We start from the raw sequence: 12,078 nt of genomic DNA on the forward strand, positions 1-12,078 counted from the left end.
TGAGCTTGAGTGAAGACCCAAAAGCGGTTTTAACAGAAAACAGAGTTCTTAATGAAAATACAGGAATGGCATAAATCCTCTTCCAACGTTGTCAGCGGAACAAAAGAACGTTAGTATAGTGCAGGATGCTCCTGCCAGGCAGACTCCGACAGGACAGGACAAGGTGGAAGCAAACGAGACGACAGCTTGCTTCTGGCATCAAAAAACACAAACAAGAATCAGACCCTGAAAGTAGCAGGAACAGAGAGAGAAATAGAGACCTAATCAGAGGGGAAGAGAGAACAGGTGGGGAAGAGTGAAAGAGCTAGTTAGGGCAGATGTAGAACAGCTGAGGAATGAGAGACAGAGAAGGTAACCTAAAAAGACCAGCAGAGAGAGAGAATGAAGAGAAAGGACAGGAACAGACATAACAAGACATGACAGTACCCCCCCCCCCACTCACCGAGCGCCTCCTGGCGCACTCGAGGAGGAAACCTATGGCAACGGAGGAAATCATCAGATCAGCGAACGGTCCAGCACGTCCCGAGAGGGAACCCAACTCCTCTCCTCAGGACCGTACCCCTCCCAATCCACTAGGTACTGATGACCACGGCCCCGAGGGCGCATGTCCAAAATCTTACGAACCCTGTAGATGGGTGCGCCTCGACAAGGATGGGGGAGGGACGAGCGGGGGCGCGAAGAACGGGCTTAACACAGTAGACATGGAAGACCGGGTGAACGCGACGAAGATAGCTGGAGAAGAAGTCGCACTGCGACAGGATTAATGACCTGGGAAATACGGAACGGACCAATGAATCGCGGGGCCAACTTGCGAGAAGCTGTCTTAAGGGGAAGGTTCTGAGTGGAGAGCCATACTCTCTGACCGCAACAATATCTAGGACTCTTGGTCCTACGCTATTAGCGGCCCTCACAGTCTGCGCCCTATTACGGCAAAGTGCCGACCTGACCCCCTTCCAGGTGCGCTCTGCAACGCTGGACAAAAGCCTGAGCGGAGGGGGACGCAGGACTCGGCGAGCTGGAGATGAGAACAGCGGAGGCTGGTACCCGAGGCTACACTGAAAAGGGGATAGACCGGTAGCAGACGAGGAAGAGAGTTGTGGGCGTACTCTGCCCAGGGAGCTGTTCTGACCAAGACGCAGGGTTACGAAAAGAAAGACTGCGTAAAATGCGACCAACAGTCTGATTGGCCCGTTCGGCTTGACCGTTAGACTGGGGATGAAAGCCGGACGAGAGACTGACGGAAGCCCCAATCAAACGGCAAAACTCCTCCAAAATTGAGACGTGAACTGCGGACCTCTGTCGGAAACGACGTCAGACGGAAGGCCATGAATTCGGAAAACATTCTCGATAATGATCTGAGCCGTCTCCTTAGCAGAAGGGAGCTTATCGAGAGGAATGAAATGAGCCGCCTTAGAGAATCTATCGACAACCGTAAGAATAACTGTCTTCCCCCGCTGATGAAGGCAGTCCGGTGATAAAATCTAAAGCGATGTGAGACCACGGTCGAGAGGGAATGGGAAGCGGTCTGAGACGGCCGGCAGGAGGAGAGTTCCCAGATTTAGTCTGCGCGCAGACCGAACAAGCGGCGACAAATCGACGCGTCACGTTCCCGAGTGGGCCACCAGAAACGCTGGCGAATGGAAGCGAGCGTACCCGAACGCCGGGGTGGCCGGCTAACTTGGCAGAGTGGGCCCACTGAAGAACGGCCGGACGAGTAGGAACGGGAACGAACAGAAGGTTCCTAGGACAAGCTCGCGGCGACGGAGTGTGAGCGAGTGCTTGCTTTACCTGCCTCTCAATTCCCCAGACAGTCAACCGACAACACGCCCCTCAGGGAGAATCCCCTCGGGGTCGGTGGAGACCTCAGAAGAACTGAAGAGACGAGATAAAGCATCAGGTTTGGTGTTTTTTGAGCCCGGACGATAAGAAATAACAAACTCGAAACGAGCGAAAAACAGAGCCCAACGAGCCTGACGCGCATTAAGTCGTTTGGCTGAACGGATGTACTCAAGGTTCCTATGGTCAGTCCAAACGACAAAAGGAACGGTCGCCCCTCCAACCACTGTCGCCATTCGCCTAGGGCTAAGCGGATGGCGAGCAGTTCGCGATTACCAACATCATAGTTACGTTCTGACGGCGATAAGCGATGAGAGAAAACGCGCAAGGATGGACCTTGCCGTCAGAGAGAGAGCGCTGAGAAAGAATGGCTCCCACGCCCACCTCTGACGCGTCAACCTCAACAACAAACTGTCTAGAGATGTCAGGTGTAACAAGAATAGGTGCGGATGTAAAACGATTCTTAAGAAGATCAAAAGCTCCCTGGGCGGAAACGGACCACTTAAAGCACGTCTTAACAGAAGTAAGGGCTGTGAGAGGAGCTGCCACCTGACCGAAATTACGGATGAAACGACGGTAGAAATTAGCGAAGCCCAGAAAGCGCTGCAGCTCGACGCGTGACTTAGGAACGGGCCAATCAATGACAGCCTGGACCTTAGCGGGATCCATCTTAATGCCCTCAGCGGAAATAACGGAACCGAGAAAAGGGACAGAGGCGGCATGAAAAGTGCACTTCTCAGCCTTCACATAAAGACAGTTCTCCAAAAGGCGCTGGAGGACGCGTCGCACGTGCTGAACATGAATCGAGAGAGACGGTGAAAAAATCAGGATATCGTCCATGTAAACGAAAACAAAATGTTCAGCATGTCTCTCAGGACGTCGTTAACTAGTGCCTGAAAGACAGCTGGAGCGTTAACGAGGCCGAAAGGAAGAACCCGGTATTCAAAGTGCCCTAACGGAGTGTTAAACGCCGTCTTCCACTCGTCCCCCTCCCTGATGCGCACGAGATGGTAGGCGTTACGAAGGTCCAATTTGGTGAAAAACCTGGCTCCCTGCAGGATCTCGAAGGCTGAAGACATAAGAGGAAGCGGATAACGATTCTTAACTGTTATGTCATTCAGCCTCGATAATCCACGCATGGGCACAGGGACCCGTCCTTCTTCTGAACAAAAAAAAACCCCGCTCCGGCGGGGAGGAGGAGGAGACTATGGTACCGGCGTCGAGCGAAACCGACAAATAATCCTCGAGAGCCTTACGTTCGGGAGCCGACAGAGAGTATAATCTACCCGGGGGAGTAGTTCCCGGAAGGAGATCAATACTACAGTCATACGACCGGGTGGAGGGAGAGAAGTGGCCTTGGAACGACTGAACACCGTGCGCAGATCATGATACTCCTCCGGCACCCCTGTCAAATCGCTTAGCTCCTCCTGTGAAGAAGAGACAGAGGAAACAGGAGGGATAGCAGACATTAAACAGGTTACATGACAAGAAACATTCCAGGATAGGATAGTGTTACTAGACCAATTAATAGAAGGGTTATGGGCGCACTAGCCAGGGATGACCCAAAACAACAGGTGTAAAAGGTGAACGAAAAATTAAAAAGAAATGGTTTCGCTATGATTACCAGAGACAGTGAGGGTTAAAGGCAGCGTCTCACGCTGAATCTTGGGAGAGAACTACCATCTAAAGCGAACAAGGCCCTGGGCTCCCCTAACTGTCTGAGAGGAATGTCATGTTCCCGAGCCCAGGTCTCGTCCATAAAACAGCCCTCCGCCCAGAGTCTATCAAGGCACTGCAGGAAGCAGATGAACCGGGCCAGCGGAGATGGACCGGAAAGGTAGTGCGTGATCCAGAAGGAGAGGCCTGAGTAGTTGCGCTCACCAGTAGCCCTCCTCTTACTGATGAGCTCTGGCTTTTACTGGACATGAGGTGACAAAATGACCAGCGGAGCCGCAGTAGAGACAGAGGCGATTGGTGATTCTCCGTTCCTCTCCTTGGCCGAGATGCGAATACCCCCAGCTGCATAGGCTCAGCATCCGAGCCGGCGGAGGAGGGTGGCAGTGATGCGGCAGGTGGCAGTGATGTGGAGAGGGGAGCAACGGAGAACGTGAGCTCCTTTCCACGAGCTCGGCGACGAAGATCAAACCGTCGCTCTATGCAAATAGCGAGAGCTATTAAGGAGTCCAGACTGGAAGGAACCTCCCGGGAGAGGATCTCATCCTTAACCTCGACGTGGAGACCCTCCAGAAAACGAGCGAGCAAAGCCGGCTCGTTCCAGTCACTAGAGGCAGCGAGAGTGCGAAACTCAATAGAATAATCCGTTATGGATCTATTCCCCTGACATAGGGAAGACAGGGCCCTGGAAGCCTCCTCGCCAAAAAACAGAACGGTCAAAAACCCGTATCATCTCCTCCTTAAAGTCCTGATACTGGTTAATACACTCAGCCCTCGCCTCCCAGACTGCCGTGCCCCACTCACGCGCCCGTCCGGTAAGGAAAGAAATGACGTAGGCGATGCGGGCTGCGCTCCTGGAGTAAGTGTTGGGCTGGAGAGAGAACACCACATCACACTGGAGTGAGGAATGAGCGGCACTCAGTGGGCTCCCAGAGTAACACGGCGGGTTGTTGATCCTGGGCTCCGGAGACTCGGAAACCCTGGAAGTGGGCGGTGGATCGAGGTGGAGTTGGTGAACCCGTCTTGTGAGGTCGGAGACTTGGACGGCCAGGGTCTCAACGGCATGTTGAGCAGCAGACAATTCCTCCTCGTGTCTGCCTAGCATCGCTCCCTGGATCTCGACGGCGGAGTGAAAAGGGTCCGGAGCCGCTGGGTCCATTCTTGGTCTGATTCTTCTGTTATGAGCTTGAGTGAAGACCCAAAAAGCGGTTTTAACAGAAAACAGAGTTCTTTAATGAAAATACAGGAATGGCATAAATCCTCTTCCAACGTTGTCAGCGGAACAAAAAGAACGTTAGTATAGTGCAGGATGCTCCTGCCAGGCAGACTCCGACAGGACAGGACAAGGTGGAAGCAAACGAGACGACAGCTTGCTTCTGGCATCAAAAAACACAAACAAGAATCAGACCCTGAAAGTAGCAGGAACAGAGAGAGAAATAGAGACCTAATCAGAGGGGGAAGAGAGAACAGGTGGGGAAGAGTGAAAGAGCTAGTTAGGGCAGATGTAGAACAGCTGAGGAATGAGAGACAGAGAAGGTAACCTAAAAAGACCAGCAGAGAGAGAGAATGAAGAGAAAGGACAGGAACAGACATAACAAGACATGACAGTTGTACTGTCTGTGTTTCAGTGTTAACCGTAGGGTAGTATCGTATCTCTAACGCAGGAGAGTGCTGTACTGTCTGTGTTTCAGTGTTAACCGTAGGGTAGTATCGTATCTCTAACGCAGGAGAGTGCTGTACTGTCTGTGTTTCAGTGTTGACCGTAGGGTAGTATCATATCTCTAACGCAGGAGAGTGCTGTACTTGTCAGGATTTGGCCAGGGTTGTTCCGGGTTTTTGTCAGTAGATGTCCCCATTGTGCTTTTTGTCCCTGTGTTTTTCCCTTGATCCCCATTATTGTTTGCACCTGTGTCTCGTTTCCCCTGATTGTATTTAAACCCTTTGTTTCCCTCAGTTCTGTGCTCTGTGTTTGTATGTTAGCACCCTGCCTTAGTGTTCTGTGTGCTCTTGTCGATTCCGGGTGACGTTCTTGTGGTATTCTGTTTTTTGTTTTTGTTTATTTTTGGTGAGTTTCTTTTGAGTTCTTTTGTGTTTTACCTACCACCTTTTGGATTTGCCATTTTTGTATTTTAGGATTTTTTCTTTATTAAATACACCGTCTTAAGTACTGCTGTGTCTGCCTCATCTTCTGGGTTCTGCTGTCTATTCGTGGCTCAGTTGGTTAAGTGACTGTTTCTCACTCCGGAGACCCAGGTTCAAACCGGGTCCTGACAGAAACACAGAGCCAAAAATGAACCCAGAGGCAGCCAGTTCCCAGGACCTTTTTGCCACGCTGTCCCACCACCAGGAGACTGTCCAACGCCACGAAGCCGCCCTGGTTCAGCAGAGGCCTTAATGGCTAGACATTCTCATCTTCTGTCGGAGATGCTGACTTCCATTAAGCAAATATCTGATCGACTTACCTCGGCAACAGTTCCCGTCCCAGTACCTCAAGTTCACGTACCCATGGCAGTTAACCCCTGGCTGAACCTCGTCTTCCACCTCCCCAACGGTTCTCAGGTGATCCAAGTGCTTGTAAAGGGTTTCTCACTCAATGTTCTCTCTCCTTTGAGCTGCAACCCTCGTCGTTTCCCACAGACCGGTCTAAGATCGCATATATCATCACCCTGCTGTCGGAAAGCCCTGGCCTGGGCTACTGCTGTGTGGGATGCCCATAGTTCCTGCTGTGCCAGCTACTCTGCCTTTGCTGAGGAATTCAAACGAGTGTTTCAAGGCCCAAGCAGTGGTTCTGACTCAGCCAAACAGCTCCTGACTCTCCATCAAGGTTGGCGCAGCGTGACCCGGACTATGCCATCCAGTTCACGGTGGCAGCAGCGAGTGGCTGGAACAACGAGGCGCTCACGGTGTGCTTTCTGAAAGGCCTTTCCGACACTATCCAAGATGAACTGGCCACTCGGGAACCACCGGACAATCTCGAGTCCCTGATCAAGTTGGCCTCACGCATTGACCAGCGTCTGAGAGAGAGAGAACTCAACCGTAGACCTCTAGCTCCTATCAGTCCCAGCTCCGAGTCCCCACCTTTATCATCACTGGCTCCACCGGAACCCATGCAGATTGGACGCATCTCCCAGGCTGAGAGAGACCGCCGGATGAGGGAGCGACGCTGTCTATATTGCGGCAAACCGGGCCATTTCCGTTCCACGTGTCCCGGGCTCCAGGGAAACGCTCTGTCCCGTACAGACCGGGGAACTGTAACGGAAACATAACCTCCCCATCCGTCCAACTCCCGTCTGCTCATTCCAGTCACCCTCTCCTGGGGACAACCACAAGCTTCACCTTCAAGCCTTGGTAGACTCTGGAGCCGCAGGTAACTTCATGGATGGTGTCTGGGCGAAGGAGAATGGCGTTCCCTCTGAACTTCTAAGTGACCCCATGGAGGGTTACTACATTGGATGGAAGCCCTTTGGGATCTGGACTTGTCACTCATGTCACTACCTCCTTGAGACTTTCAGTTTCACAACACCAGGAATTGATGAACTTTCATTTGATCTCCTGTTCAGTTCCCTCTCGTTCTTGGATACCCTGGCTTCACAGCCATAACCCTCACATCGACTGGTCTGTGGGCACTATCAAGCAGTGGGGTCCTACGTGCCAAGCTACTTGTATTTTCCAGAATTCCCGAGTTCTACTCCCGAGTCTTTAGAATCCATCGACCTGACCCGAGTTCCCGAGTGTTACCATGACCTCAAAACTGGAGTTTAGCAAACAGAGGGCCACCATGCTACCACCCCATAGATCTTACGATTGCCCCATCGACCTGTTTCCGGGCACTTGCCCCCCAGAGTCCCGGATCTTTCCCTATCTCCACCCGAACGAGCTGCTATGGATACCTACATCAAGGACTCTCTGGAAGCAGGCCTCATGCGTCCATCAACCTCCCGGCGGGAGCAGGGTTTTTCTTTGTGGCCAGAAAGATGGTGGGTTACGTCCTTGCATCGACTACCGGGGACTCAATGACATAACCGTCCGTAACCGTTACCCGCTACCCCTTATGGCCACAGCCTTCGAGCTGCTCCAGGAAGCAGTTGTTTTCACTAAGCTTGACCTGCGGGCGCATACCATCTTGTGCGGATCAGACCTGGTGACAAGTGGAAGACCGCTTTCAACACGCCTACTGGTCACTATGAATACTTGGTGATGCCCTTCGGCCTGACCAACGCCCCAGCGGTGTTCCAAGCGCTCATAAACGATGTGTTAGGGATATGCTTAACATATTTGTGTTTGTTTACTTGGATGACATCCTCATCTTTTTGAGCTCCCTTCAAGAACACACTAAGCATGTCAGACAAGTACTCAAACGCCTCCTGGACAGCCATCTGTCGTTAAGCCGGAAAAATGTGAATTCCATTCATCCCGAGTACAATTCCTGGGATTTGTAGTGGAACCCGGTCCGAATCCAAATGGACCCTAGGAAGGTAGGGGCGGTAGCGGATTGGCCCACCCCAAATCCGTTAAGGATGTTCAGCGTTTCCTGGGCTTCACAAACTTTACCGCAAGTTCATCAAGAACTTCAGTTTGGTGGCAGCTCCTCTCTCAGCTTTAACCAAAGGTGGCAATGCAAGGTTTTTTGGGGAAGAGAAGCTGAGACGGCCTTCCAAGGACTCAAGCAGCGCATCCTCTCTGCTCCCATCCTGATACTACCGACTACGGATGAACCATTTGTGGTGGAGGTAGACGCATCAGAGGTTGGTGTTGGAGCTGTCCTGTCTCAGAGGGTGAAGACAAGAAGCTTCATCCGTGCTTTCTTCTCACACCGGCTTACCCCGACTGAGAGGAACTACGATGTGGGGATCGTGAACTCCTAGCGGTTAAGATGGCATTGAAGGAATGGAGACACTGGCTCGAGGGGGCTTCTCACCCGTTTCAAGTGCTTACGGACCACAAAATCTGGAGTATATCCAGCAGGCGAAGCGATTGAACTCTAGACAAGCTAGATGGTCTCTTTTCTTCAATCGATTCCAGTTTATCCTCACCTATCGGCCCGGGTCGAAGAATCTCAAACCGGATGCCCTGTCCCGAGTCTACGCTCCTGCCATTCGAGATGACACGGACATGCCTGTCCTTCCTGCTGCTAAGATTGTGGCTCCGATCTCATGGCAAGTTGAGGATACCGTGAGACGTGCTCAAGCTAGCGAACCGGACCCTAAAGGAGGCCCTGCCAATCGGTTGTTTGTCCCCAAGGCAGTGAGGACTCAGGTCCTTCTGTGGGGCACTCCTCTCGCCTCACCTGTCATCCGGGCGTAGGTCGCACCTTGGAGTTCATCCAGCGTAAGTTCTGGTGGCCTACCATAAGAGAAGACGTTGCCACTTTCGTCAATGCCTGCCCCGTGTGCTGCCAGGGCAAATCTTCTCACCTCCGCCCTCAAGGACTCCTTCATCCTTTACCTGTTCCCCACAGACCCTGGTCCCATATCTCATTGGACTTTATTACTGGACTTCCTCCATCCCATGGCAATACTACTATCCTAGTCATAATCGACAGGTTTTCAAGGCGGCCAGGTTCGTCCCTCTGACTAAGTTACCTTCTGCCAAGGAAACGGCTGAGTTGGTAATTAATCATGTGTTCCGAGTCTTCGGCATTCCTCAAGATGTGGTTTCTGACAGAGGTCCCCAGTTCGCCTCAAGGTTTTGGAAGGCCTTCTGCCAACTCATGGGGGCTTCTGCCAGTCTATCTTCAGGGTATCATCCCGGAGTCCAACGGCCAAACAGAGAGGATGAATCAAGAGCTGGAAACCACCCTCCGATGTATGACTCGTGACAACCCGTCCACATGGTCATCCTTTATTGTTTGGGCCGAATACGCGCACAACACCTTGCGCTCCTCCTCCACTGGTATGTCCCCGCACGAGTGTCAGTTTGGCTATGCTCCTCCATTGTTCCCGGACCAGGAGGCAGAAGTCAGAGTGCCTTCAGCCTTGAGGTTCGTCAGACGCTGTCGGCTTATGTGGAGGAAGACCCGTCTTAATCTGATGCGTTCCTCACAGAGGTATCAACAACAAGCCAACAGACGTCGCCATCCCGGGCCTACCCTGCGCCCCGGCCAGAGAGTCTGGCTTTCCACAAGAGACTTACCTCTACGGGTGGAGTCTCGCAAGCTGTCCCAAAAATACATCGGTCCCTTCAAGGTTGCCAGGAGAGTTAACCCAGTTTCTTATCGCCTACACTTACCCAGATCCCTTAAGATTAATCCCACATTTCATGTGTCATTGTTAAAACCTGTTGTTTTTTCTCCCCTTGTCCCGGCAGACAGACCTCCCCCTCCGCCTCGTGTCATTGGAGGCCAGCCGGCTTATACCGTCCACCGGATACTGGATTCCCGGTGGACGCGGTCCTGCGGTCCTGGCAGTATCTGGTGGACTGGGAAGGCTACGGTCCTGAGGAGCGCTCCTGGGTTCCTGCCAAAGACATCCTGGACCCTGACCTCATTCGTCAGTTCAGGGTCCTCCACCCTGAGAGAGCTGGTAGGAACGTCAGGAGCCGTTCCTAGGGGGGATTCTGTCAGGATTTGGCCAGGGTTGTTCCGGGTTTTGTCAGTAGATGTCCCCATTGTGCTTTTTGTCCCTGTGTTTTCCCTTTCCCATTATTGTTTGCACCTGTGTCTCGTTTCCCCTGATTGTATTTAAACCCTTTGTTTCCCTCCAGTTCTGTGCTCTGTGTTTGTATGTTAGCACCCTGCCTTAGTGTTCTGTGTGCTCTTGTCGATTCCGGGTGACGTTCTTGTGGTATTCTGTTTTTGTTTTGTTTATTTTTGGTGAGTTTCTTTTGAGTTCTTTTGTGTTTTACCTACCACCTTTTGGATTTGCCATTTTTGTATTTTAGGATTTTTTCTTTATTAAATACACCGTCTTAAGTACTGCTGTGTCTGCCTCATCTTCTGGGTTCTGCTGTCTATTCGTGGCTCAGTTGGTTAAGTGACTGTTTCTCACTCCGGAGACCCAGGTTCGAAACCGGGTCCTGACAGTACTGTCTGTGTTTCAGTGTTAACCGTAAGGTAGTATCATATTACACTATTCCTCTCTTCTCTCGTCTCCATTCTCACCCCCTTAGAAACCTACGCTGAAGAAAAATATGAAGGGAACATGCAACAATTTCGTATAAAGTTCATGTAAATCAATCAGTCAATTGAAATAAATTCATTAGACCTTAATCTATGGATTTCACATGACTGGAAATACAGATATGCATCTGTTGGTCACAGATACCTTAAAGAAAAGCAGTCAGTATCTGGTGTGACCACCTTCTGCCTCATGCATCACCTTCTCATAAAGTTGATCAGGCTGTTAATTGCGGGCTGTGGGATGTTGTTCCACTCCTCTTCGATGGCTATTCAAAGTTGATGGATATAGAGCACACTTCTCCAGCGTGTCGTTGGCCATCGAAAGTGAGTATTTGCCCACTGGCGTCAGTTACCACGGCGAACTGCAGTCAAGATCCTGTTGAGGACGCCGAGCACACAGATGTGCTTCCCTGACACGATTTCTGACAGTTTGTGCAGACATTGTTTGGTTGTGCAAGCTCACGGTTTCATCAGCTGTCTGGGTGGCTGGTCTCAGACGATCCCGCAGGTGAAGAAGCCAGATGTGTAGGTCCTGGGCTGGCGTGGTTACACATGGTCTGAGGTGAAGAAGCCGGATGTGGAGGTCCTGGGCTGGCGTGGTTACACATGGTCTGAGGTGAAGAAGCCAGATGTGGAGGTCCTGGGCTGGCGTGGTTACACATGGTCTGAGGTGAAGAAGCCGGATGTGGAGGTCCTGGGCTGGGGTGGTTACACACGGTCTGAGGTGAAGAACCCGGATGTGGAGGTCCTGGGCTGGGGTGGTTACACATGGTCTGAGGTGAAGAAGCCAGATGTGGAGGTCCTGGGCTGGCGTGGTTACACACGGTCTGAGGTGAAGAAGCCAGATGTGGAGGTCCTGGGCTGGCGTGGTTACACACGGTCTGAGGTGAAGAAGCCAGATGTGGAGGTCCTGGGCTGGGGTGGTTACACATGGTCTGAGGTGAAGAAGCCAGATGTGGAGGTCCTGGGCTGGCGTGGTTACACATGGTCTGGGTGAAGAAGCCAGATGTGGAGGTCCTGGGCTGGCGTGGTTACACACGGTCTGAGGTGAAGAAGCCAGATGTGGAGGTCCTGGGCTGGCGTGGTTACACACGGTCTACGGTTGTGAGGCCGGTTGGACGTACAGCCAAATTCCCTAAAACGATGTTGGATGTGGCTTTAGTGGACATTCCTGAAGGATGCATGGCAATTTCACGCTCCCTCAACACTTGAGACATCTTTGGGCATTGTGTTGTGTGACGAAGACTGTACATTTTAGAGTTGCCTTTTATTGACCCCAGCAGCCGTGTAACGATCATACTGTAAGCTTAATAATAATAATAATAAGCTTCTTGAAATGCCACACCTGTCAGGTGGGTGGATTATCTTGGCAAAGGAGAAATGCTCACCAACAGGAATGAAAAACAAATGTGTCCACAACATTTGAGAAAAATAAGATTTTTGGCAATATG

Source organism: Oncorhynchus masou, unplaced genomic scaffold (assembly GCF_036934945.1).
Source record: "Oncorhynchus masou masou isolate Uvic2021 unplaced genomic scaffold, UVic_Omas_1.1 unplaced_scaffold_3935, whole genome shotgun sequence".
NCBI classification, from domain to species: domain Eukaryota; kingdom Metazoa; phylum Chordata; class Actinopteri; order Salmoniformes; family Salmonidae; genus Oncorhynchus; species Oncorhynchus masou.